Below are 24,383 nucleotides of genomic sequence, written 5' to 3'. Positions count from 1 at the left end.
TTAAAAAAAAAAATAAATACGTAAGAAAAATGTCAAAATTTTTTTCAAAAATTAATGTATATTTAAGTATTAGGTAATTCTGTTTTCAATATTCAATCCTCTTATAAGTTTTTAGTCAGAAACAGAAAACCGAAAGCAAATTTTTAAGAAAAATCTTATTTTAAGAAAACCCTCTTTTGCACATAACTGTGCAAATAATTATGGGTTTTTCTTAAAAAAAAAGATTTTTCGTAATTTTTTTTTTTAATCTCGACAACGACCAAAAATTTTTGCTTTTGGTTTTCTGTTTTGATTGGGATTTGAAAAATAAAACGTACAATATTTTTTAAACCCTGGTATAGTTTGACCAATTTATTTTTTCGCACAGTGCTGTTATAAGAGAGTTACAACATTTCTAGGACGACCTCAAAAATCATCTCTTCATCTGAATTCTTCGCATCAGTAACATTCAGTTTGGCTTTCGAAAATTTTTCTGAAAATCTAGTTTTCCACTCTATGGAACATCGCAATTTATCGAATTTTCATATGAATGTCCTTTTTTCAGTGCGATGGAGCCAAAGGATATGAAGGGGAATGGTGAGCGGTGGCGAAGGAATGAGATGTTGTATATCTCCTGAATATTACTATACCAAGCTCTTATGTTATACCATTTTTTTTTATGAAGGAAAGGTTATCTCAGCTGGATCTGTATATCTGTATAGCATCATTTTTTTGCGTTCCTTATGTTGCCAACCCAATGCTTCTGTATGCTCTTCATAATCCAAGAATATGTAAGTCGCTTTCTATATGAATGAAGAGTGAAGAGCGAACAACATATTCACATGCACAACATGGAAGGGTAATACAATTATTGTAACAGATAACATCATTTGCCAACGCAGCCAAGTTGGAGTAACGGTGGAAAATATAAGGACTTTCGTTGTATCCCTTTTTTTTCTCTCGTTAAAAGAAAAATCCATTTGGAAATTACTTGTCAAGCGAATCCTCGTTTGCCCTTTGGATAGTCACTGACAGTGTTCGTATTTTATAGGTATATCTACATGTGGCAATCCAATTTTTTTTTCGATTTTTTTTTTGTTCAGGCTTTATTTCTCGGGTTTTCAGATGATCGAGGTGTTTTTTTTCTGTTTTTTCTTTTTTTTCTGATTTAACTCAACTTGATTACTGTACCACGTTAAATCAACTGCAGATTTAAGTCGAGATGTAAAACTTCAAAATGACAAAGGAAGCCGAAGCATCGATTGACCATCGGAACATGAGATGTTTCATGTTGACAGGTCGCAATCACAGACTGGCACATTATCCAAATCTGGTTTGGCATTCAGCATGCAGGGACTTTGGATGAGTAAATTTTATTTAAACAATACCTACATTCAAATTTATAAGGAAAAGGAGTAAAGCTGAAATTTGGTGAAAAAAGAAAATCAGTTAAAGATGTTTTTGTTCTTTTTAATTTTTTTTTTATGAAGGTGCTTGAAATTCAATAGTTTGTCGAAAAAAGAACAAGCTGGATAAGAACAAAGTATGAAATAAGTTGGAAACTATGAATTGACTGGCGAAAAGGATTTATCACTAACGTTTTAAAAAATATAACAAGCATTTTTTAAGTGATTTTTCTCAATTAAAAACTTCTATGGCCATCAAGGTTGGAGTTATATATAAGGTTTGAATAAATGTATATGATTCGTGGAACAAAATAAAAATGGGACAAGAAAAAGCAAAATAATTCAGTAACCTGACCTCCGGGAAATTTTTGGTTTTCAGTTATGAATAAAACTTAAAGGGACCTTTTTTTTTATATCTGACTCGTTAAATGTTGGTTTTTTTCAAAATCTGAAAAAAAAATATATTTATCACTGTGAACTCATACATTATCTGTGAACCAAAACAATAAATAGAAAAAAAGTTGTTACCTACTCTTATGAAACTTGGCAAAAAGTTTGCTTTTGGCATAAAAACCAAAGATCAAAAGAGTCTTTAAAAAAAGTTTTGTGAAAGCTCAACAAAACAGTGAAAAAAATTGTTGCGGAATATAATCATGTGACACATGTTTTTTGGGTTACTTTTTGATGCTGAATCTAATGAAATGAAAATAAAGCCAATACGATTGCTCCAAATAAGTTATTGTCGATTAAACGCAAGGGTGCATGTTTTTTTTACGTCAATAGGTAAAATATAACCGAAACCCATATGAAAAACAAGATACACTGATGATGACAAGGAATCCATAAAGTTCTAAAAATATTTATGGTGAAAGGACTTTTTTTTATGGGTTGAGTTATTTGTGAGAAAGGTATCATAACAGCCCGAGTAAAAATGGAATTTCGCCGCACCACCGCTGCACCACGTCGCGTCCGTAGCACTTTTTGACCGCTGCACCACGCCCGCATTCAAAATAAAATATTGCGGCCGTGGTGCAGTAGTGGTGCGGCGGCGGTTGTTCACCGATTTTTTTTTTCATAAAAAATGAAATGGGGCGGACGTGGTGCAGTCGTGGTGCGGCGGTGGTACAGCGAATTTTTTTCATTTTTTCAAAATGAAACTGTGCGGACATGGTGCAGTCGTGGTGCGGTGTTTTAGAAATTTTTGATCATAGGGCGGATGTGGTGCAGCGTATGTGCGGCGATCAAAAAGTGCTGCGGACGTGGTGAGGCGGAATTCAATTTTGCTATTGATCACGATTAAAATAAGTTTAAAATTTTTTTTCAAGGGTGTTTTTTTAAGTGTAGAAAAAATGTGGGTTTATTGGAAATACTAATAAATAACAGTGGTACCCTATTGAAATTCAGAAATTATATTACTTTGGCTGTTGGGAACAAGAATCTTAAGTGTCTATAAAATTATCATGGTTAAAATCGTGTTTTTTATTATAACATCAAAATTGATGGGCCACCCTAATGAAATTTAGTAGAAACGTTGCTTTTAAGATAGAAAGCAAGAATTAGGAGTTTTCATAAAAACAAAATTGGTTTAAAGGGTGTTTTTTCGAAGAAACATTAAGATCCAAAAGCCAATGATTCATTTTATTTTTAGTTTCAATGAAAAATTGAACTTTTATGGTTAAGTTGTTAGACTTTATACACGAATCATTGGCTTTTTGGGATCAATCACAGATTTTACTGTCTCTTCGAAAAAAAACACCCTTTCAACCACATTTTTTGAATGAAAACTCTTTATTCTTCGATTCTTCCTTTCAATTCAAAATGCAATGCTTTTACCAAATTTCACTAGGATGGCCCATTAATTTTGTTCTCTATAAAAAAAACATACTTTTAACCATGGAAATAACATAAGCCTTTGCTATGAAACTACCACCAAGATTAGATATGTTATGTACTTTTTTGTACAAAACAGTTTTTTTTGTAGAGTTTCCCGGTAGTGACAAGTGAAGATAACTAAAAGAAATACTTTTAATGGATCATCAGAAGTACCTAGCCCAACTAATGAACTGAATTATTTAAACATTACAACTTCCTTGGACCGTACAGAAGCCACAATAAAAAATCTTTTACATTCACGATTACGATGTTATAACCGTAATTTTTGCAACAGTGTATTTTCAGTGTACGAAGATTAACTTTCACCTATCGATTTTGGGTAAGTTCTTATTTTATTTTTTCACAGATGTTAAACTATGCTATCTGACAAAACATAAATTACAACTTTTAACATATAGAACCTTTGATTATAGAACGTATATTTAGTAATGTATTATTAATTTCATCCATATTCTCTCACTCCTTTTCTCAGAATTTGTTCATTTGTGTTAATAAAAGATATCAAACATTTTTCTTTAATTTGTAAAAAAGTTTCAAATGCTTTTTGTTTTTATTTTTTACCATAATTGTATGAACAGACAAAGTTACTTTCAAAAATCAACTTACACACTTGAAGTGCGCGGGCCACTGAGCTTCATAATATAAAAGTTGAAAGAAACATGTTTTCAATTTTGCTCCAACGAAGTGTAGAATCCACTTAAAAGCGCAAAACTTTCTCAATGCAAAGCATTTATGAACTTGCACTATACACCAGCCATGCAAGAACTATTCAAAAAAAAGTTGAAGGTAATTAACAATTTGCTCTCCATTGTATAGGTATATGTACACTCGCTATGAGTGCGAAACAAAACTGTTCCTTACAATTTTAGCCCATAATCGGTTATGGTCACCTCACACACATCCCTAAGTTCTTTGTGAAAACTCCTTTATGCTATAATTTCCGCGCAACAAAACCAAAATGTAGGTAAACTGAGTTTACACAAAACAACACAAATAAAAAAAAAAAAAACCTATAGCAAAAGTTTATTTAATGTTGGTGCAATTTACTGCTCTAATAATTCGTTTAAACTGTATAGAGCCTAGAAGTTGTATATTCTCAGTGTTAAGGACCTAAACAGACGACCATGTTGAAGGAGAACACACATACCTATACCCCAGAAACTACCTGAAAGTTTTTGATTTTCTTTTTTTTTTTTTTTATTTTCAATTTGTGTTCATTAGAATTCTAGTTAATTACCTTGGCAACATTTCTGTTTGGAGAGATATCGAAGGTTACGGTAGAAGATGCTTGATGTCGCCTTGCAAGGAAGCGATATGGCCTGGTGCAAAACAAACTTTTCAAGAAGTTTTTTTCCTAAATAGAGTCTAGTTAACATACTCAAACTTAAACAAGTTGAACTGCACATTTCTTTATGAATAAGTCAACACTCTGACACTCGATGGTGTGTCATCTTCAAAATAAAAAATTACTTAGTGAGATGGAAATTTTTCATTGGCATCCATGTTAGTTGGCCAATTAAAGGGAATTTTAGATTTATGTGTTTTGAATCTTAATGACAGACAAGTTAGTAAAAGTCTTTGATTATAATTTTAGGTATAGAAGTTTTGCAGTTTCTGACTTTTAAGACAAGTTCTTCAATTTTTAACAAGAAACACAAAGCAGGGCAGCAAAAAATTTTTTTGGTAAGATTACGATGTTCAAATGTACACCTCTTAAGCGTTAAAATAATGATCTTTGAACACTCCACAATTTAAGATGAGTTTTTTATCCGTAAATAAGTTCGTTGCTATCAGTTTTTTGTAATTTCGGACTCTCATCACTTGACAAATCTAACAACATATTTAGAGCTAGGTCGTTCTTTAAGGAGGTCCTTCTGACAAAACCTGGGGTCAAATAGCGACATAGTTTTACTATAAGTTAACATTTTGACTAATTGTTCTCTCTATTTAATCAGTAGAAAAACAAAGAGACTAGAAAAGTGTCAATTCGTTAAAGAACATAAATGATAGTAATCGTATGCCTTGATTGGGCCCCTGATCATCTTTTCCTTGTTTTTAAAAAAGTATCATGGGCAAGAAAAAATTAACAGCCTTTAAAAAATAATATCTGAGTTACCAAAAAAGATATCAACATTTTTAACAATAGTTATAAGGAATATCATTTCTTCTTTAAATAAAAACCCAAGTTTCTACCATTAGTTTTAACAGAGCTATTATCATTTTCATGGAGCATACGAAAGAAAGGGTTTTCTCAAACCATCGCTAAGTGGTATTAACTTTGTAGATAGAGCGTTTCTGTAGAATATTTTTTTTTTTCTTATAAAATACCCAAGAATCACCCCTTACCTTATTACAGGATATGAATTACTTGTTTACTCTAGAATCTATTTTTATTAGTTTAAAAGCATTTTGTAGCGCCTTTTTTATGAATTTTTGTTATTATAGGATGTAGTTGATTAATTAATCTGTATAACACTTTTATACATATACCTATGGAATTAAAGGTTAGATACTAATTATTTCTATCTTCGTGACCTTTTAATCAATATATTGAATCCTAAGCGGGCTTTAGGTCGTTATTGAATACTTAAAAACACTGTCAACGTTTCAAACGTGGTTACGTTCTTCGTCAGGAGTAGTATGCTATCTATTTAATTTTAAGAGTTTTCTTCTTGGTTTCTTTTTTAAATTTCAAATATTTCAAAATTCTAAATTTAAAGCCTTGAAAAAGACGTTTTAAATCTTCCAAATTTCAAACGTAACCACGTTTGAAACGTTGACAGTGTTTTTAAGTATTCAAGCCCGCTTAGGATTCAATATATGGTTAGATACTAAGCTATCTAATAATTATAAAAAAAAAGTATATAGCTACCTTCACTGAATTCTTCGATATTTCGACGTGCAACAGAATTCTCTAAAAAGATCACCTTTTAAGAAATAATCACTCAATATCTCTTAGTTTATAAATATTTCTGATATAGATTTATAGACAATAAAAATACCTTTCATTTGAATGATTTTTGTATGTTTTTTATTACACATTTTAAGTTGAATTGTTTGAAAAATCTTGGTTTTGATGTCAGAAACTTCAAAGTCAAATATCTCGACTTTTCCATGAATGATTTTTAAAATATTTCACATACATGACAAGCTCAATTCCACCTTTCATTTCATATCAAACTCGTCTCTGTACACGATGGGCCAAAAATGGCCAATTCTCTTATAAAAAAAATTACACATTCGCCACAGTGACCCATCACATTTCTTTAAATATTTTTGTCATTGGAAAACATTTTTTGATTTTCAAGAATTTTGTATAAAAAAACAAACAAAAGTGCCCTTAAAAATGCTAACCACTTGTTTAGTTTATATGACTTGTGTGAACTCAAAGCATTTTTGACTTTTCATAGGATAACCAAGCCTAGTGCACACTTTTTGATAAAATGGATAAATTTTTGACTAGATTTCCAAACTTTAAATCCATGTCCAATAGGTGCTGCAAAGTTGATCTCAAGAATGCTTAGAAAAAAAAACTCTCAATAATATTAAAATGATTCATAAACAAGTAACATGCAAAGTCAAGGGGTAACCTCCTTTTCTTACAGCAATATCGAAAGAAATGCATTGAATTTTCATTCATTTCATTTTCATTCATTTCATTTTCATTTCCTGCGGAAATATTAAATACATTTCTGTTTTTTTGTTGATTCTCTTTGTTATTATTTTTCTAAACTAACAAAGATGTCAAATATTAAATGTCCACCAACAGTTTTTGATTGAAAATAATTCCATTTTCCAAGAAAAAATCATAAAAATCAAAATAATTTTATTCAAAAAAATTCAATATTAAAACATTAAAGCACAAAATATATTTGTTTTGTAAAAATTTGTCATCATTGTCCATTTTTTTAATAATTAAATCCCAAAACTTATGTTTTTGGCATTTTTTTTTTTCAATGTTTTTGAGATTATGTAATAGACTAAGGGCCGACAGTAGATTCCTTGTACGAGAGATAACCGTCTCATATTAATATTATGTTTCAAGGCGGTAAATCTGCTGGCATATCGTCACTGTTTCTGAAAAAAAAAAAATGCAAAAACAGTATTTGAAAAATCGAAAACAAAATTTCTATAAAAGAAAGATTACTCTATCAAAGTTTTAAATCTTAAACTAAAACCAAAAAAGAATCAAGTAAATACATAATCGACATTTGGATCTAAAAATTGCACCTATGGTATTTTACATATTCTGCATATATCATAATTTATAAAATTCTTGTATTTTCAAAAAAGCATAATTTCCATACATAGTTAGCAATAGTAGATAATGTATCTTTCACAAAAAAAATTCATACGGCTACGGCTTATAAACAAAACATATACAACACCAGGACCATGTACAAAGAGAAATTTAATCATTACAAATGATCTCTATAAGTCTCAACAGGATATAACGTACATTCATTTCCACAATAATTTTACAATCACGATGCTAATTTAATAGTAATTTCCGAAAGACATTTTTATTAATAGCTCCTCCCGCCCAGAAATTTCATTGTGTCTGTATTTTGTTTGTATTTTTTTCTTTTTCTTTGTTCCCCATCTAAGAAAACATCATCATTTTGTTAAGTTGACTTAGTGTCCGTGATATTTTTTTGAACTTCCTTCCGAAATTATACATCCGTCCCGAAAATAGAGTAATTTTTTACGGATACCAGGACTCCCCCCCATTCCCATCGTGTGTCATGGGTATACATCGTCATCGTGTAAGATCCTGAAATCACTAGACTTTTGTTTCGTGGTTGATTTGGAATTTTTTTTATGTCTGCATAATTTCCAACAATCCATCTTCGAGTTTTCTTTTCCCCTCTAGTTAAATACGTATATATTATATTTTTGTATGTTTTGGCTGAAGGATTTTTTTTACAGAAAGTAAACCTAAGACATGGCTATCTTATTACTAAGTAGAGTTATTATTATGTTCAAAGATGTAAGGACGATGTAGAAGAAAAAAAAAAAAACTCAAATTGGTCATATTGCTGCCAACTTGTGTTAGCAGAAACAATACGGAGCACATGAAAGTCCTTAGTCCTTCTTTTTAGTATCAGTCTATATAGTAAGGACGTCGTCGTCGTCGTAGGTGCAACAACAACGGGAAGGAAAAATAAATCTGCTATTAAAGTGAAGCGCATCTCCTTTTACTATCACGCTGGGTGTGTTTTTTTTTTTTTTGTTCCTTCTTTTCTGTACATTTTCTACGCCCATACATATATTTGAGTAAGAATTTTCGCGTATCTTTATAAATTATCTCCAAACATTTAATATTTCTTTCCCTTAGCAAATGTGATTCCCTGGAAAGGCAGCAAGCAGTCTCTCTCCCTATTTTCTTCGGGAAGAAGAAAATCTTTCATGGGTGAATGTGCATGGGCATGGTTTTGGGCCGGGCGGTCGCTGTATATGGATGCGAGAAATGGGAATTTTGTGTTGGCTCTTGTGGGTCGCTTCGAAAAATATAAGGATAGTAACGCCCGGCTTGTTCACCGTTCTAAAATATGAAAGACCATAAATTTTCATTCAATTTAATGCTCTAGTAAACAATTTTTATTCAGGTTTTTTCTTTTTTTTTTTCTTCCTTCTTATTTTTATTCAACAAGAAAAATACATTGAAAATGAAAAAGGACGACTTTTTGTGTGTATATAAGTTGTCGACGTTGGCTTCATCATGATGATGATGATGTTTTGGCTGATTTAAGTATAACCTACCCTTAACCTGACTCACATCAGTCAGTCTTGTTGTATATAGGTAAGACTTGTCTGTCTGTTGCTCCATTTTACTTCATTTTGAAATGACTGAAGCTTTAAAAAAAATCTTACGATGTTTTCTAGGTGTGGGTTGGTAAAGGTATACTTAGTTATTTTGAGGTGCAAGGAACTCGAAAACAATCTACTGATGATTGAATGAAGTGATGAAGAGAGTTCTTGATGTCAAAATGTTTTTTAAAATATTTTTAAAAGGAGTAAATTATATTTGAAGGATTAGAAATTTAAGATAGCTTATTATTTTAATCGATTGAGGTATGGTACTGTTAGAAACATTCTATAATTTAAAAAACATGGGTTTGAGTTTTTTTAAAGTTTCTGTGAAAGATTAAGGGTTTGAAAGATATTCCGAAGTGTGAAATACATATAAAAATACAAAATTGGAAAAAAATATTACACATTCGCCATAGTGACCCATTGAATTCTTAAACCGGTGCAGATAAGAAAGAAGAAGTAAATCGATCCATGGAATAAGTATGTTCTAAGAATTTCATGATGAATATAACAAGTGAAAACGACAAAATTAAAAAAAAAAATGTTACACATACACCACAGTGACCCAACACATTATATAACCGCTGTAGAGAAAGAAGAAGAATTAAATCGATGCATGGAATAAGCATGCTCGCAGAATGTTACGAAGAATATCACAAGTGAAAACAACAAAATTGCAAAAAAAAGTTACACATTCGCCACAGTAACCCATCACATTTCCTTCAATATTTATGTCATTGGGAAAAATTTTTCGATTTTCAAGAATTTTGTTTAAAAGCAAACGAAAGTGCTCTTGAAAATTCTAGTTTGTATAACTTGCGAGCACTCTAGGCATTTTTGACTATTTTGTTCGAACTTTTTGATAAAATGGATAGATTTTTGAGTAGACTTCTAAGAACTTTTCGTATTTTTTTATAACTAAATGTCTCATTCCAACATTTTTTACAAGTCAAATTTTTAATCCATATGCTTTAGATACTGCAAAAGTTATCTTAATAATGCTTAAAAAATCCTCTCATAACATAAGAATGATTTATAAATTAGTAACGCGCAAAGTCAAGGTAACCTCCTTTTCTTACAGCAATATCGGTGCATAAATGTATTGAATTTTCATTGAATCTTCAATTGCCATTAAAAGCAAAGAATATTCTGCGGAAATGTTAAATACATTTCTCTCACTACCGTATCCTCAACTATCAATTTACCTTACGTATATTATACGTCGTTGTCGTACAAGCATCAATATGCCATATGCATAACCTTTAAAACACCTTCCAAAGTCTTTTTTTGAGATACAAGGTCTTTAGAGTAAGTTTTCATTTCTACATAGTGCCCCATATCACCATGCCATTTATATTCCCCCACTCCCACTAATATCTTTGCGCAATTTTTTAGTGAATTTGCTAGCAAGAAATGCAGACCAATTGCAGACAAGACGGGCAGAAAAGGGTAAAATCGCGAACGATTCCACTTTATAAGGATATTTTCTTAAAAATTGAAACAATTCTGTAGAGTGCTAGGAAGCATCTCTCTCTCACAGGAGATACACAAATATAACTATATACAAAAAAAAAATTAAATCAAAAAAAAAAAAAAAAAAAAAATTCAAGTAAAACGAATATAACCATCAGCAACGTAAAATGAAATGGAATTTTCCTCTTGTTCGATAAAAATTGCTGCTGATGCACCCAGCACCCACTGCTAAGCAAACCTCGTGGGGCTTACTTTTATTTTTGCTTCGTTTTTGTTATTTTTTTGTTATTTTTTTGTTAGGAAAAATCTACTCTCACTCTTTCGGCATTCGGCCCAATGTACACAACTTTCTGTATACCATAGGGATAAAACATAACAAAGTTTTAGGTGCACATAGCAGCAATTTTTGAAAAAGGAAAACTGTAATAGTAGAGTTTGGCAATAGTCTGGAGGGTAATCCTGATTTGTTTTATTTTTGAAGGACACAAATTTCTACTTGAGATTTAGACTAGACGTGACATTGACAAGGATTATAGCAAAGTAAATATGGTTTAAATTCTAGTTTTTCAGAGTAACTCTGACAATGCAGAGTAAAGACATAAAACCGTAGCAAACTTTTATTATTAAACATAAAACAAAGTTGTTTCATTAATCCAGTGTTAACTCATGAAATTTTGAGAGACGCTGTAAATGAGAAATACAGAAAATAAATAAAATATAAAAAAACCTTACTTTTTTCATCATAAGAACCATTTATGCAATATTTGTTCTGTCCTATGATTTCCATACACGAAGCAAAAATACTGCTAGGAATACCTTGATTTCTGGTATATCTAATCATAATATAGTTAGATTTACCAGATTTTCGTTTGAAAATATTTTCTAACGTTTATAAAAACGCTAGGTTTTGCAGTCGATTGTTTGAAATCTTAAAGCAAAAGTTAAATCTTAAAGGAAAAGTTAAAAGTCGTTGTTATTACTATTATTTTCAGTATTTCAGTATTTTCTGTAAATCATGCAATGAATATTATGAAAATATTTCAAAATTATAGTGTAAGGTTAGAAATCTTGTGGAGTATTACATTTGAAATTAAAATGTCCTTTATTAAGAGAACTAAAGCACAAAAGTTCTTTTTTGAGAGAATTTTAAATTTCGGATAGGGTCTAACTACGTGAGTGGTGTGTTAACTTTGGGTTAAGATCTGGGACTAAAACGACGTCTGTTGGATGGTAGTTATTTTGAATTTTGGCTGTAACTAAATAATGGTAGGTATCTGCATGCAATAGCTTACACTCACTCAGTATACCTATTTACAGGGTAGGACTAATTTTATTGAACTGAATCATTACCCGACTAAGGAACATTTTACACAAAAAGAATTGTCGATCTAGGAGTCAACTGAAATTTTATCTGTGACTATTTTTAAAACATTAACTAAAAAAAATCAGCTGCCACTTTTAACCTATTTTAGTTTAAAAGAGATTTTTATTTATACATTTATAGATTATTTTTATTCATTTTTAATTATTGTATCCTTAAAAATGCATGTGAACTGTAAACTTCGTAGAATTGGTAGTTAGGACAGGAGAAAAATGTTCAAACTTCAGATTTCACTACCAAGGTTTCGTGGTTACACCCACTTTGCTCAATTATTGTTATCAAATATTACAAAATACTTCAGAATATTGTACATTCTTGAAGTTTGGTTGAATATTAGGGCTGGTAGCATATAGTAGAGTAACTAAAGCTCAAAAATTGGCAATATTAGGGAACCCGGCCGAACAGCTTAGATTTTGATGATTTTTTTTTCAAACGTCGGTAATTAAAAATACTTTAAAGTCTATAGATTAAAAACTGCCGGTGTTGCCGTTTTGATTTTTTAAATTTAATTTTTAATTTTTTTTTAATTTAATTTTTTTTCAAAATTTTTTTTTAAATTTCATAAATTAATTGATGCCAAAAGATTGTCTAGAAAATTCAAGGAAACAAATATATGGGAGTGAGGGACAATCTTCCATCGTTCAAGCGATAGATGCAATTTTCTTATTAATTGACTTCAAACACAAAAAAAAATATTTAAACACAACGGCAACACATACAATATTTAAATATACATTTTTAAAAAGCTAGAAGCTTAGTCATATTTTTAAAATTAAAATTAAGTTAATTGAATTAAGGGCTTTTGAAAGAATGGTAACTGAACTCAGATTTTTGAAAAAAAAAAATTATTGAAAATATTTTAACATGTCGTTTTTTAAACTTTTTCGTAATATAAAATGCATTTATTTTCAAATATTTTTGGCCGTATTTATTATGTTTTTAAATTATAAAAGGAAATGTCAATATGTATTACGGTTTATGAAAAAAATTAAAAAGTATTTCATTTTCGAAGAACTTTTTTTAATAAAAGTTTTGAACAAAAATTTTACTTATTTTTTTTTTAAGTACAATATATAAACAATATATAAAATTATTTTTTATTCATTTAATAACCCTTACTGTTGAAAGTTAAATAGCAAAAATTTAAAGTTGTTATTTACCAAAGTCTTTGAGAAAATTAATTATTTCAATAAATTTAGTGGATTTAAATTTTAGAGATAAGAATGAGCTTCTGGCTTTTTAAAAATGTATTTTAAAATATTGTAGGTGTTGCCGTTGTTTTCAAAATAATTTTTTTTGTGTTCGAGGTCAGAATGTTAGAAAATTGCATTTATCGCTTAAATGATGGAAGATTGTCCCTTACTCCCTTATATTTTTTTTTCCTTTAATTACCTAAGGAATCTTTTACTATCATTTGTTTTATGAAATTTAAGAAAAAAAAAAATGTTTTTTTTCAAAAAAAAATTAATTTTAATCTTAAAAAACAATAGATACGGCAACATCGGCACTTTTTAATCTATAGACTTTAAAGTATTTTAAATTACCTACGTTTGAAAAAAAAAATCGTCAAAATCAGAGCTGTTCGACCGGGTTCCCTAATAATTTGCTTTAGTTACTCCACTTATAAGAAATATCGATAATCATTTTTATCAAAAAAACAAAACCGACTTCCATGGATCAGAACTGGGTTATATGGTTTTTTTCATAGTTCTTATACTTTAACTTTGAGCTCGAATATCTTTAGAATGGTTAGATTAATGAAAAAAGTTAACAAGACATTTTTTTGTGGAACAATCTATTTCCTACAGGAATATGTCTTGCGCGTTTGATTGTTATAATTTTTCAATTTGTTACAAAATTAAGAACAAAAAACCAATTTTTAAAGATTTTCTCGATTTTTGGACCTCAAATATCTATTAAACGGTTAGATTAACAAAAAAAGTGTACAGGAACTTTTTTGTAGAGCGTTCAATTTCCTACAAGTATATGTAAAGAAATTTGATAAAAAATCGATTTAAAAAAAAATGACTTTTTTTTAGTAGAAGCTTGATGTAAAAATGGAAAATTGCGAAGCGGAGGACCTTCCCATTAATATTAAGAGCTCATATTTGGTGTGTATATTCTAGAGGTGTCTAGCAATCGATTTTTCGGAGTACCAAATCAAAAAAAAAGAATTTCAATTCATTTTCGATCCACCTCTAACTTCCACACTAAAGATGCTAGAAATTTCTCACTACATTTGTTGAGCTGGTCAAAACCAAACTCCTCCCAAAATTTCAGCTTCTTACGATGAGTAGTTTCTGATATGGGGCTTCAAAAATCGCAAAAACCGTTACTGACTCACTGACAGATCATCAAAATTATGGAGAAATTCCCGCTACCATAGAATCTTGAAATTTTACACGGTGATAGGACTTGTGGTGTATACAAAGGGATAAATTTGAGATTTTCAATTCAGGGGGCGTGGCAACCGACCATTTCCGCTGAATTTTCATCAAATATTATAGAGCACTTCTGATTACACTGGTCAACAAAATTTAACTTTTTTTTTGCCACAAGAACCAAAATATACTTTTCTAGTAGTTTTTGGGGTGCTGAATCCGAATCTGAAGTCAGAAAAATTTGATTGGCCTTCGTTTTTGAAATACTACCATTAGAAAAAGTCAAAAAACGTAATTTTGGCTGTTTTCGAGGTTCTATTTTTATGGGGGGTAATTCATTATAAACAAATTTGTAACGGTTATTATAAGAACAGAAGATATTCTTCATTCAAAAACTTTTTAAATTTTCCCGAAATCTCTCTTATTGCTCGAGATATCTTAGGTTTCATTTAATAAGTCAAAGAGAAACCAAACTTCATCTAAAGTTTAAGTCACTGGTCACAGAATTTTTGCCACAAGAACCAAAATATACTTTTCTGAAGGTTTTCGAGTTGCTGAACTCAAATCCGTAATCGGAAAAATTCTATTAGTCTCCGTTCTTGAAATACAACCGTTATAAAAAAAACCCTTTTTTGCATTTTATAACGGTAATATTTTAAGAACGAAGGCTAATAGAATTTGTCTGACTGTGCATTCGAGTTCAGCAACCCAAAAACCTTCAGAAAAGTATATTTTGATTCTTGTGGCAAAAAAAGTGTAATTTGGTTGGCCAGTGTTGTTTCTGATTCAAAGACCGCTACTTAAATTTTAAATATCTCGGGCAATAAAACAGATATCGGAAAGATTTAAACATTTTTTGAAAGAATAAAACTAGCTCTTATAGGCACCTTTACAAATTTATTCACAATTAATTACTCCACATAAAAACATAACCTCGAAAACAGCCAAAATTACGTTTTTTGACATTTTCTAACGGTTATATTTCAAAAACGAAGACCAATCAAATTTTTCTGACTTCAGATTCGGATTCAGCACCCTAAAAACTACTAGAAAAGTATATTTTGGTTCTTGTGGCAAAAACCTTGTTGTCCAGTGTTATCGTAGAATCTTGAAATTTGGTAGAATGGTAGAGATGGTAGTTTATACAAAGGAAAAAATTTTAAATTTGAGAATTTTAGCCAGGGGGCGTGGCAACCGCCCATTTATGCTGAATTTTCATCAAATATAGAGATTTTCTACAGCCATAGCTACCTTACAAAAAGTAGTGACATCACAACATAAATATTACCGTTAAAAAAGAGCAAAGTTCTCCTGTGTTGAAATTATGCTGGCACAAAAGATACTGAGATGTAAAAGTGTACCAAGTTCTAAAGCTTGGGTTCAAATTCGTATCAATAAAATTTTGATTGTTCTCTTGACAATTTTTCTTTTAACCCAAACCCAAACTTTAAAACTTGGTACATTTTTACATCTCAGTACTTTTTGTGCCAGCATAATTTCAACACAGGAGAATTTGGCTCTTTTTTTAACAGCAATGTTTTTGTTGTGATTTAATTTTCAGAATATTTCTTGGTATTATTATTTTACTACGTTTAAAAAAAAAAAAAAAACAAAAACAAATTCACGACCGGGCACGTAATTAAAAATATTTAGTCTCATTGGCCCAGATCCTTTATTGTATTGACTCATCTACTTCAAGGGAAAAAAGTATTCCAACTTTAGAACTGCTGTATATTTCAAGAACCTGCTGTTGCACTATATGTAATTGTAACCCTATTTCCTAGACTATAAGGAAGTAGAAAATCCCAACAGGGATAAAATAAGTGATGCATTAGTCGTTGTTTTGTATCCATATCCTGATATCCTGAAGTAAAGCGCTGCAGGGATGAGTTACATAAAGGTACTTTAAAAAAGGAGTAGGTATTCCAGTTCCAGAATGAGAATGATTTTATCGGATTTTATTTCAGTTTTCTTTCTTTTTTTTATTATTAGTTTTTTTTTTGTATTTTATTTTATTTTATTTTCTACTTTTTTTTGTTAGATTTGAAAAGAAAGAGAATATACAAACAAACACAAAAAAAAAAAAACACAACCCCTTGTGTGCACTTGACTCTGCTCTGTTGCCATCGTTTCCAATCGAAATTTCAATCTTTATTTTTTTGAAGATCCACTAAAGAAGAAGAATACACCACTTAGTAGCAAAAGCTCTATACAATAAGAAATGAAGGAGGCATGAGGATGATATTGAGCTCGAGATTGGTCGTCTGCGGAATAACCAGTGTATTTGAATGAAATTTTAAAGCAATTTCTGAATTTTGACTCAATTTTATATGAATTTATGATGACAATGAAAATAAAAATATCAAATACATAATTTTTTTTCGACAAATGGATACATTAGTAAGAAAATTTATTCAATGCTTATAAACAGTTTTATTCTTAAATTAATTTATACTTAGATGACTCACGAGTCACGAGGCAACTAGAAGGAAAAAGCGGTCAAGTTAATTGAAATTTTCTTTGGCAAGGGTAAGAAAAATATTTTATGGAGGACGAAACGAAACAGGAATACTCTAGATACTGAAGATAAAGCTAATAATTTGCTGTAAGTTTTTGAAAAAGCCGATATTTCTAGCCTGCAACGTGCACACCGACTAACCTGTGATGACTTCGTTTGGACTTGTTGAAAATGACATTGGCTGTTAGGTGGAGAAGTTTATGAATGGGTCGCTATGAATTGGTCTAGACGTACCGCTTCCAAATGGCATTACTTGAGTCATCTAAAGGAGCTAAAGGATTCCAACCTTAAACTATACGACCTTGAAAACCACTTATGATAAATTTTGTAGAAATCTTGCTTGATATATTTGATCATGAAGGAATCTCACTGATTTGCTTAAGCTGGAGGAAACCAGGGATGTACATGTACATACCAATGGGTCAGCCAAGGCAGTGCCCCTGGGAACCCGCGACGAGAAATTGTGTAGAAAGGAAACCTGCGGCAAAATCGGCTAACATATTCATCGCGATTTATATCAGCTAACGCGATAGTTATGATAATTGGTCATCAAAATCGAAGATTTTTTAAGAAAAATTATCGTTTTTTTTAATATCAAATATCGACGCGTTTCGCACGCGTTTTATACGCGTTTTCGAAGCGTTTTTGTTGCGTTTTGGAAGAGTTTTGGGAGCGTTTGCGTTTGCCACTATGCACCTGATTAGTACCTGCTACCAACGATTGCCTTTGTATATCTCTTTTGTTTAGAAAAAGAATTATAGTAGAGTAACTAAAGCAAATTATTAGGGAACCCGGCCGAACAGCTCTGATTTTGACGATTTTTTTTTTTCAAACGTAGGTAATTAAAAATACTTTAAAGTCTATAGATTAAAAATTGCCGGTGTTGCCGTATTGTTTTTAAAAATTAAAATTAATTTTTTTTTTAACAAAACCATTTTTTTTGCTTAAATTTCATAAAACAAATGATAGCAAAAGATTCTCTAGGTAATTTAAGGAAAATATATCAAAGGCAGTAAGGGACAATCTTCCATCGTTTAAGCGATAAATGCAATTTTCTAACATTCTGACCTCAAACACAAAAAAAAATATTTTGAAAACAACGGCAACACCTACAATATTTTAAAATACATTTTTAAAAAGCCAGAAGCTCCTTCTTATCTCTTAAATTTAAATCCACTTAATTTAATCAAGACTTTTTGAAAAAATGGTCCTCAAACTCAGAATTAAAAAAAAAAAAATGTTATTAGAAAAATTTAAAATGACTTTTTTCCAAACTTTTTCTAATAAAATATGAATTTATTTACAAAAAATTTTTGCCCATTAATATTATCAGTTGAATTTCGAAGCAAAAAAAGTAAAATATATCACACTTTTGAAAAAAAAAAAAATGAAAAAATTACTTCAATTTCAATGGTTTTTTTTTTATTAAAACTGAATTTTTGCATTGAAATAATTAATTTTCTCAAAGACTGTGGTAAATAGGAACTTTAAATTTTTGCTATTTAACTTTCAACAGTAAGGATTATTAAATGAATAAAAAATAATTTTATGTTTAGATGTTGAACTTTAAAAAAAAAAATAAGTTACATTTTTTTTCAAAACTTTTATTAAAAAAAGTTCTTCGAAAATGAAATACTTTTTAATTTTTTTCATAAACCGTAATACATATTGACATTTCCTTTTATAATTTAAAATCATAATAAATATGGCCAAAAATATTTGAAAATAAATGCATTTTATATTACGAAAAAAGTTTAAAAAACGACATGTTAAAATATTGTCAATAATTTTTTTTTTTCAAAAATCTGAGTTCAGTTACCATTCTTTCAAAAGCCCTTAATTCAATTAACTTAAGGGGTAATAACACCTTGTAAACCACTTAATCGAGCGTCATTTTCATCACCGTATAAAACAAAGAAGAAATATTATTTTCTTTTGGTGTTTGTTTAGTTTAATTATAAGTATATTAATAGGTAACAGAATAGGCTAATGTTAATTTTTTTAATGATGTGAAATTTTTTAAATGGCGGTGTAATTCAGGATGATAGTAAAATCCTGTGCTCCCATCGGGCGACCAACTAACTCCTACAGTTTTTAACCGATTGGGCTGAAATTTTGTGTGGAGCTTAAAAATACTATTCTCTAGTGAAGTACGCATTTTTTTGAAATATTAGTTTTTTAAAGAAATGGCATTAGTGTAAAAAAATTATTTCATTCCAAAAACAAAATTCGTTGAAAAAAAGACCATAAAATCGTTAAATTTTAATATTTCAAAAAAATCTTACGTACTTCTAGAGAATAGTATTTTTAAGCTCCACACAAAATTTCAGCCCAATCGGTTAAAAACTGTAGGAGTTAGTTGGTCGCCCGATGGGAGCACAGGATTTTACTATCATTCTGAACTACACCGCCATTTAAAAAATTTCACATCATTAAAAAAATTAACATTAGCCTATTCTGTTACCTATTAATATACTTATAATTAAACTAAACAAACACCAAAAGAAAATAATATTTCTTCTTTGTTTTATACGCTGATGAATATGACGCTCGATTTCATGGTTTACAAGGTGTTATTACCCCTTAATTTTAATTTAAAAAAAATTGACTAGGCTTCTAGCTTTTTAAAAATGTATATTTAAATATTGTATGTGTTGCCGTTGTGTTCAACTATTTTTTTTTTTGTGTTTGAAGTCAATTAATAAGAAAATTGCATCTATCGCTTGAACGATGGAAGATGGTATCTCACTCCCATATATTTTTTTCCTTGAATTTCCTAGACAATCTTTTGGCATCAATTAATTTATGAAATTTAACAAAAATTTTGAAAAAAAATTTTTTTTGTTCACAAAAATCTTCAATTAAATTTATAAAATCAAAACGGCAACACCGGCAATTTTTAATCTATAGACTATAAAGTATTTTTAATTACCGACGTTTGAAAAAAAAGATCATCAAAATCTAAGCTGTTCGGCCGGGTTCCCTAATATTGCCAATTTTTGAGCTTTAGTTACTCCACTACTATAGTTTTAATTCTAATTGACGTAAATTATTTTAAAATTGAAATCATTGTTGCAAAAAAATAGGATGATTTCATAAATAAAATATGTTTAAAAGTTAAAATCCAAGAAATATATGCAAAAGGTACATCTAACTAAAGAATCAACCGAAAATAAGAAAAGATTGACAGAGAGAGACAGAAAGACATGGACTATGAGTAAGCATAAGCATATTTTTATTTGTTGCATGTTTCTATCATAATGCAGTTATTGGCCTTTGTCAAGAAGAATAACACATAGCATCTTGAGGAACATGGAAGAATGATGCTCCAGAGCATCAGGAGGAACGTAGATTTGTAATCATCCGAATATATGAAGGGAAGAGCCTTCTCCTCCCACATTTCTAAATGCAACGCATTTAGACATATCCGAGTATTTTATGCATGCACAAGGCCCAAACAAGACCCAGCCAGAATTCTAGAAGCAAGGATCTAGAATCCCGGACGGATGTAAAGTGCATGGGAGATATGAAATCAGCATAAAAGAATGGGAGCATTTTAAAATGTTGGTTTTTTTTTTTTTGCATATGTGTGTGTAGTGTATATCAATACGTTCATATGTGAAGCCACTTACTCAAAGCGATCCCAACGAGAGAATATTTTCCCAAGAAACTTATAGCAGAAATGTATTCGAAACCTAATGGAGGGACACAAAAGATATCTAGAATTCTTTCTCTATTTCGTTGAATTCGTTCCCGCAGTTCCTTCTTGCTTGTGTCACTATATCTATTCCGTTGTCGTCCTTATACTAGTTCTAGTCTCTTCGTCTCCGTCGTTGAAATTATTGTCCTTGTCTCCATCCTCTGCATTCCTTTCCTCCCTGTGTGATGTTGATTCGAATGTGAATATTTCCATTATTCATGTGTGTACATTTGGAATAGTTTGTGATGTTTCTACAATGCCAAATATATATATAATGGTGTTGGTGTGTCATGGTATGGCAGAAGTGGTTTGGTTTGATTTGGCTTGGTTTAGGTTTTGCAAAAGAAAACTCTAAGAGTTGGGTGGCGAAAATTAGAAACTTCTTGAAATTCTTACAACTCTAGGTACATCGAGATTAGAATGCAGTAAATTGATGAGATTTTCTCCAAGGACGAACATTTTACAGAGAATATAATGATGAAGACGCTGGCTGCTGGCTTTCTTAGGGTTGTTCTTGTTATGTTCATATAGATATATATTTAGGGTAGACCATTGGAACAAGGAACAAATTTCATGAAAATATTTATGGTTTCTTAATTATTTTAGATTTGTATTAGGTACAAGTGTTTGGTTTTCTGGGAAATATATTCTTGTTTTATGCGAGTTGTCCTGTCTCCATGTTAGGGAGTTTTCGTATATAGTTGTAAATGAAAAGTAACGCTTTATTTAAGAGAAACATATTTTAATTGAGTTCGTATGTGGTCATGCAGATTAAACTTTAATTTTTGTTTTATTTTATTTTTAATTTAAATGAAGAAACACTTTCTTTGGAGAAACAAATTCTGTTTGAATATTTACTGAAGTTAATTAAAAATAAAAGATGGATAGGTATACATTTAAATGAAGTGTTTAATTATGTATTCAAATGATTTAAAACTTTAAAAATGCTTCTTATAATTTACACTTTTTTAAAACAGTGTTTTTAATGTTAGTTCAGTCAATGAGGAGTCAAATGCAGGGGATCCGAAAAAATTTGTGAATTCAGATAAGTTTGGATGCAGCATTGAAGAAGGGTCCACCCTAAGTCTTGTAGGATTTCCGTAATTTTGAAAAACAAATTAGTCTCAATATCTCGAGAACGACTGGTCGGCCAGAAAATTTGCAAGAACTATAGATTGAAAATATAGTTATAATAGTAGGTACATCATTTCTCTCTGTAGGAGTTATACTTTCAGAGTAACAGTATTTTATTTTTATCTTTTTTTCTTTAATAGATACAGGAATAAAGTATAGACCATGACCACGACTAAATGTGTGTGAAGTTTCAATCATTTTCGTAAACACAATTTTGAGATAACGGTAAAATAAAATTTTAGAATTCAACAGGTTATAACTTTTGACCAAGAGCAGATAGAAATATAATTAAACTTTATTGAGCATCCTGATACAATTAACTTTCATTTGGTATATCGCACATAAAGGTAGACGTAGACTAACTACAAGCTTTTAGAATAAAAAATTAATATGATGAGAAAATAAAAAAAGGTATTTTTTGTAGCTTTTTCTTGTAAATTATGATTGTTTGAAATAAGTAAACGCTTCAATTGACTCATTTTAAACAAAAGCACACAACCTGTTTTCTGACGACGTTATCACGTAAAATCATCGTTCGTAAACCGGCTTTACAGACAACCTCGTTTTTAATAAAAATAACGGTACCTGTCATATAACAAATCTTGGAAATTTTAATTTTCTCAAAAACGGCTCCTACGATTTTGATAAAAAAAAAAAATTCAAGTATCATGAAAAAACCTTTTTTTTAAAAATCGTTATAAACGGTACCTCCCATAAACCTGATTTTCTCCCAAATGATTTGATTAATTTCAACGAATTTTTTTAAACAAAAATACTTTTTTAATTTTTATATAAATCAAAAATTTTGAAAAAAACGAATTTTTGGATTTTTGAACAAATTTTGAAAATTTTTTTTTTTTTTAAATCGAATTTTCGAAAATGAGACATTTAATTTTTTTTAATTTGGGTTTTAGGTGTTGATCAATAGTTTCTTCCAAATGGCATACCAACTTTATTTTAAAACATTTTTTCAAAGAATTATTTATAAAAAATTATTTTTTCAAAAAATTATTTATAAAAAATTATTTATACAAAATTATTTTTTTAAAAATTTTGTTTGAAATTTTTTTTTTCTAAAATTGCATCTTTATAAAAAAATTGAACTGCATTCTGTTTTTGAACTTGATTTCATTTAATGAGTTGTTTTTTTTTCAATTAGGTAAAGAACGAACTTAATGTTTTATTTAATTTTTTATTTTCATATAAATTTACCAAATTTGTATAAATCAGTCTTAAAAATTTTAGCATTTTAAATTCCAAGAGCAAGTTCGTGCGACCCAGTCGTGCATTATATTATAATTTTCGAATTATTATTGGATTAACTGGTAAAGTGGAATTTCGGATTTAATGGTCACTGTAGCGTATGCGTAACTTTTACTTCTATAAAAGTCTTTTTATTGTTTTGAAGAAAAACTATACAAATTAAGACCTCAACTTTATTTCAGCCTAATTAAAGTTAGCTATATTCAATTTAAAAGAAATGCTCACTGAATATCTGGAAACTAATTTTGTTATTTGGGAATCGATATAATGGGACATTTTTAAGTGGCACTTGGAAAATAAAATCCATATCGAAGAAAATCAACCAATTTCAGGAATATTGTACAATTCGAGTTTTTTTGAAAATAGTAGGAAAATTTAATTATTTCGAATTGGAATCGAGATGAACTTTGAGGCCAGCCGAGATTTCCACGGTTTTTAACATACACATTTTTGTTGTTTATTTTTATGGACACCTCTTCTTTCAGGAATTTCCTGTCGGTTTGTATCCATTCTTATAGCAATCGTAATATAAATAAATAGCTAATCTGGGAGTGTTTTAAAAGTTTCTCTTACCCTTAACAAAAATGTCACTGTTTACGAGCATAGTTAATTATTTATTTTAATTTCTTCATCAGAAATCAAAAGTTGTCAACGTTTCAAAACAATCATCAACCTAACTAAATTCCAAAAATTTCTTCAATGTAAATAAATAAACAAAATAATAAAAAAACTTAATTTTCTTAAGTGAAAAACTCATTCTATATCTAAATACCCCAAACCACAAGCTTTTCTTTTAAGTTTTGTATTCGCTTCACAACAATTCAACAAAAACCGCTCTCTCCCAAAAACAGACCAAAGAAAAAGTTGGTTTTTTGGCTAAATACAATGCACACCACAACGGGGACTATGCGGTTCCTTTGCAATATTAAATGGTGTACAACTACTATACTTTCTGATGGTCGTCGCTCGGTCGGGTCGGTCGGTCTTGTTCTCAATCCCAATCCCACATTCAATTTTCTCAATCTAGAATTTCTTCTATAGAATCTATAAACTATTGGCTTTCGGAAATACCTTTAGATTTCAAACAAAACAAAAACGAAAAAAAAAGCCACAGAGAAATTGAAAGGATCAACTTTTCCGTCGTTCTTATATAGTTCTATGACTGTTTTTGAACATAACATAGAAAGAGCACCTCTCACATTTCAGGGGTTTTAGAAACAGGGAATTTCAATTTAAAAGTTTTTAATTTTTTGCCAAGTATATCCTGTCAAAAGAATTTCAGTGGGTAGGACTAGTTAAATCATATAATGACATGAATTCCTGTAAACTGTTTCTCCTTGATTCGGAAGAAACCCATAAAGTTGGAAGATTGTAGACAAGGTATGATATAGAATTGGAGTTGGAGGTAGTAACCTATAACTGTATTAGCTACATACCTCTA

The 24,383-nt window shown here is 30.0% G+C and overlaps 1 long non-coding RNA gene across 4 annotated transcripts in view; it reads right to left on the bottom strand.

Moving 5' to 3' along the window:
• Nucleotides 1-7,087: 7,087 nt before the first annotated feature.
• Nucleotides 7,088-24,383, bottom strand: part of LOC129914649 (uncharacterized) — a 58,671-nt gene continuing 41,375 nt past the window's right edge. For 2 of the 4 annotated variants that reach the window (XR_008772213.1, XR_008772212.1), the window contains exon 3: nt 7,088-7,355. This is a non-coding gene — a long non-coding RNA (uncharacterized LOC129914649). Of the gene's footprint in view, nt 7,356-20,684; nt 20,797-24,383 lie in introns of those variants that run through there. The other 2 variants (XR_008772215.1, XR_008772216.1) reach the window with 2 other exon arrangements.

Source organism: Episyrphus balteatus, chromosome 3 (genome assembly GCF_945859705.1).
Source record: "Episyrphus balteatus chromosome 3, idEpiBalt1.1, whole genome shotgun sequence".
In the NCBI taxonomy this organism is placed as follows: Eukaryota; Metazoa; Arthropoda; class Insecta; order Diptera; family Syrphidae; genus Episyrphus; species Episyrphus balteatus.
This window is presented reverse-complemented; position numbering and strand designations above follow the sequence as displayed.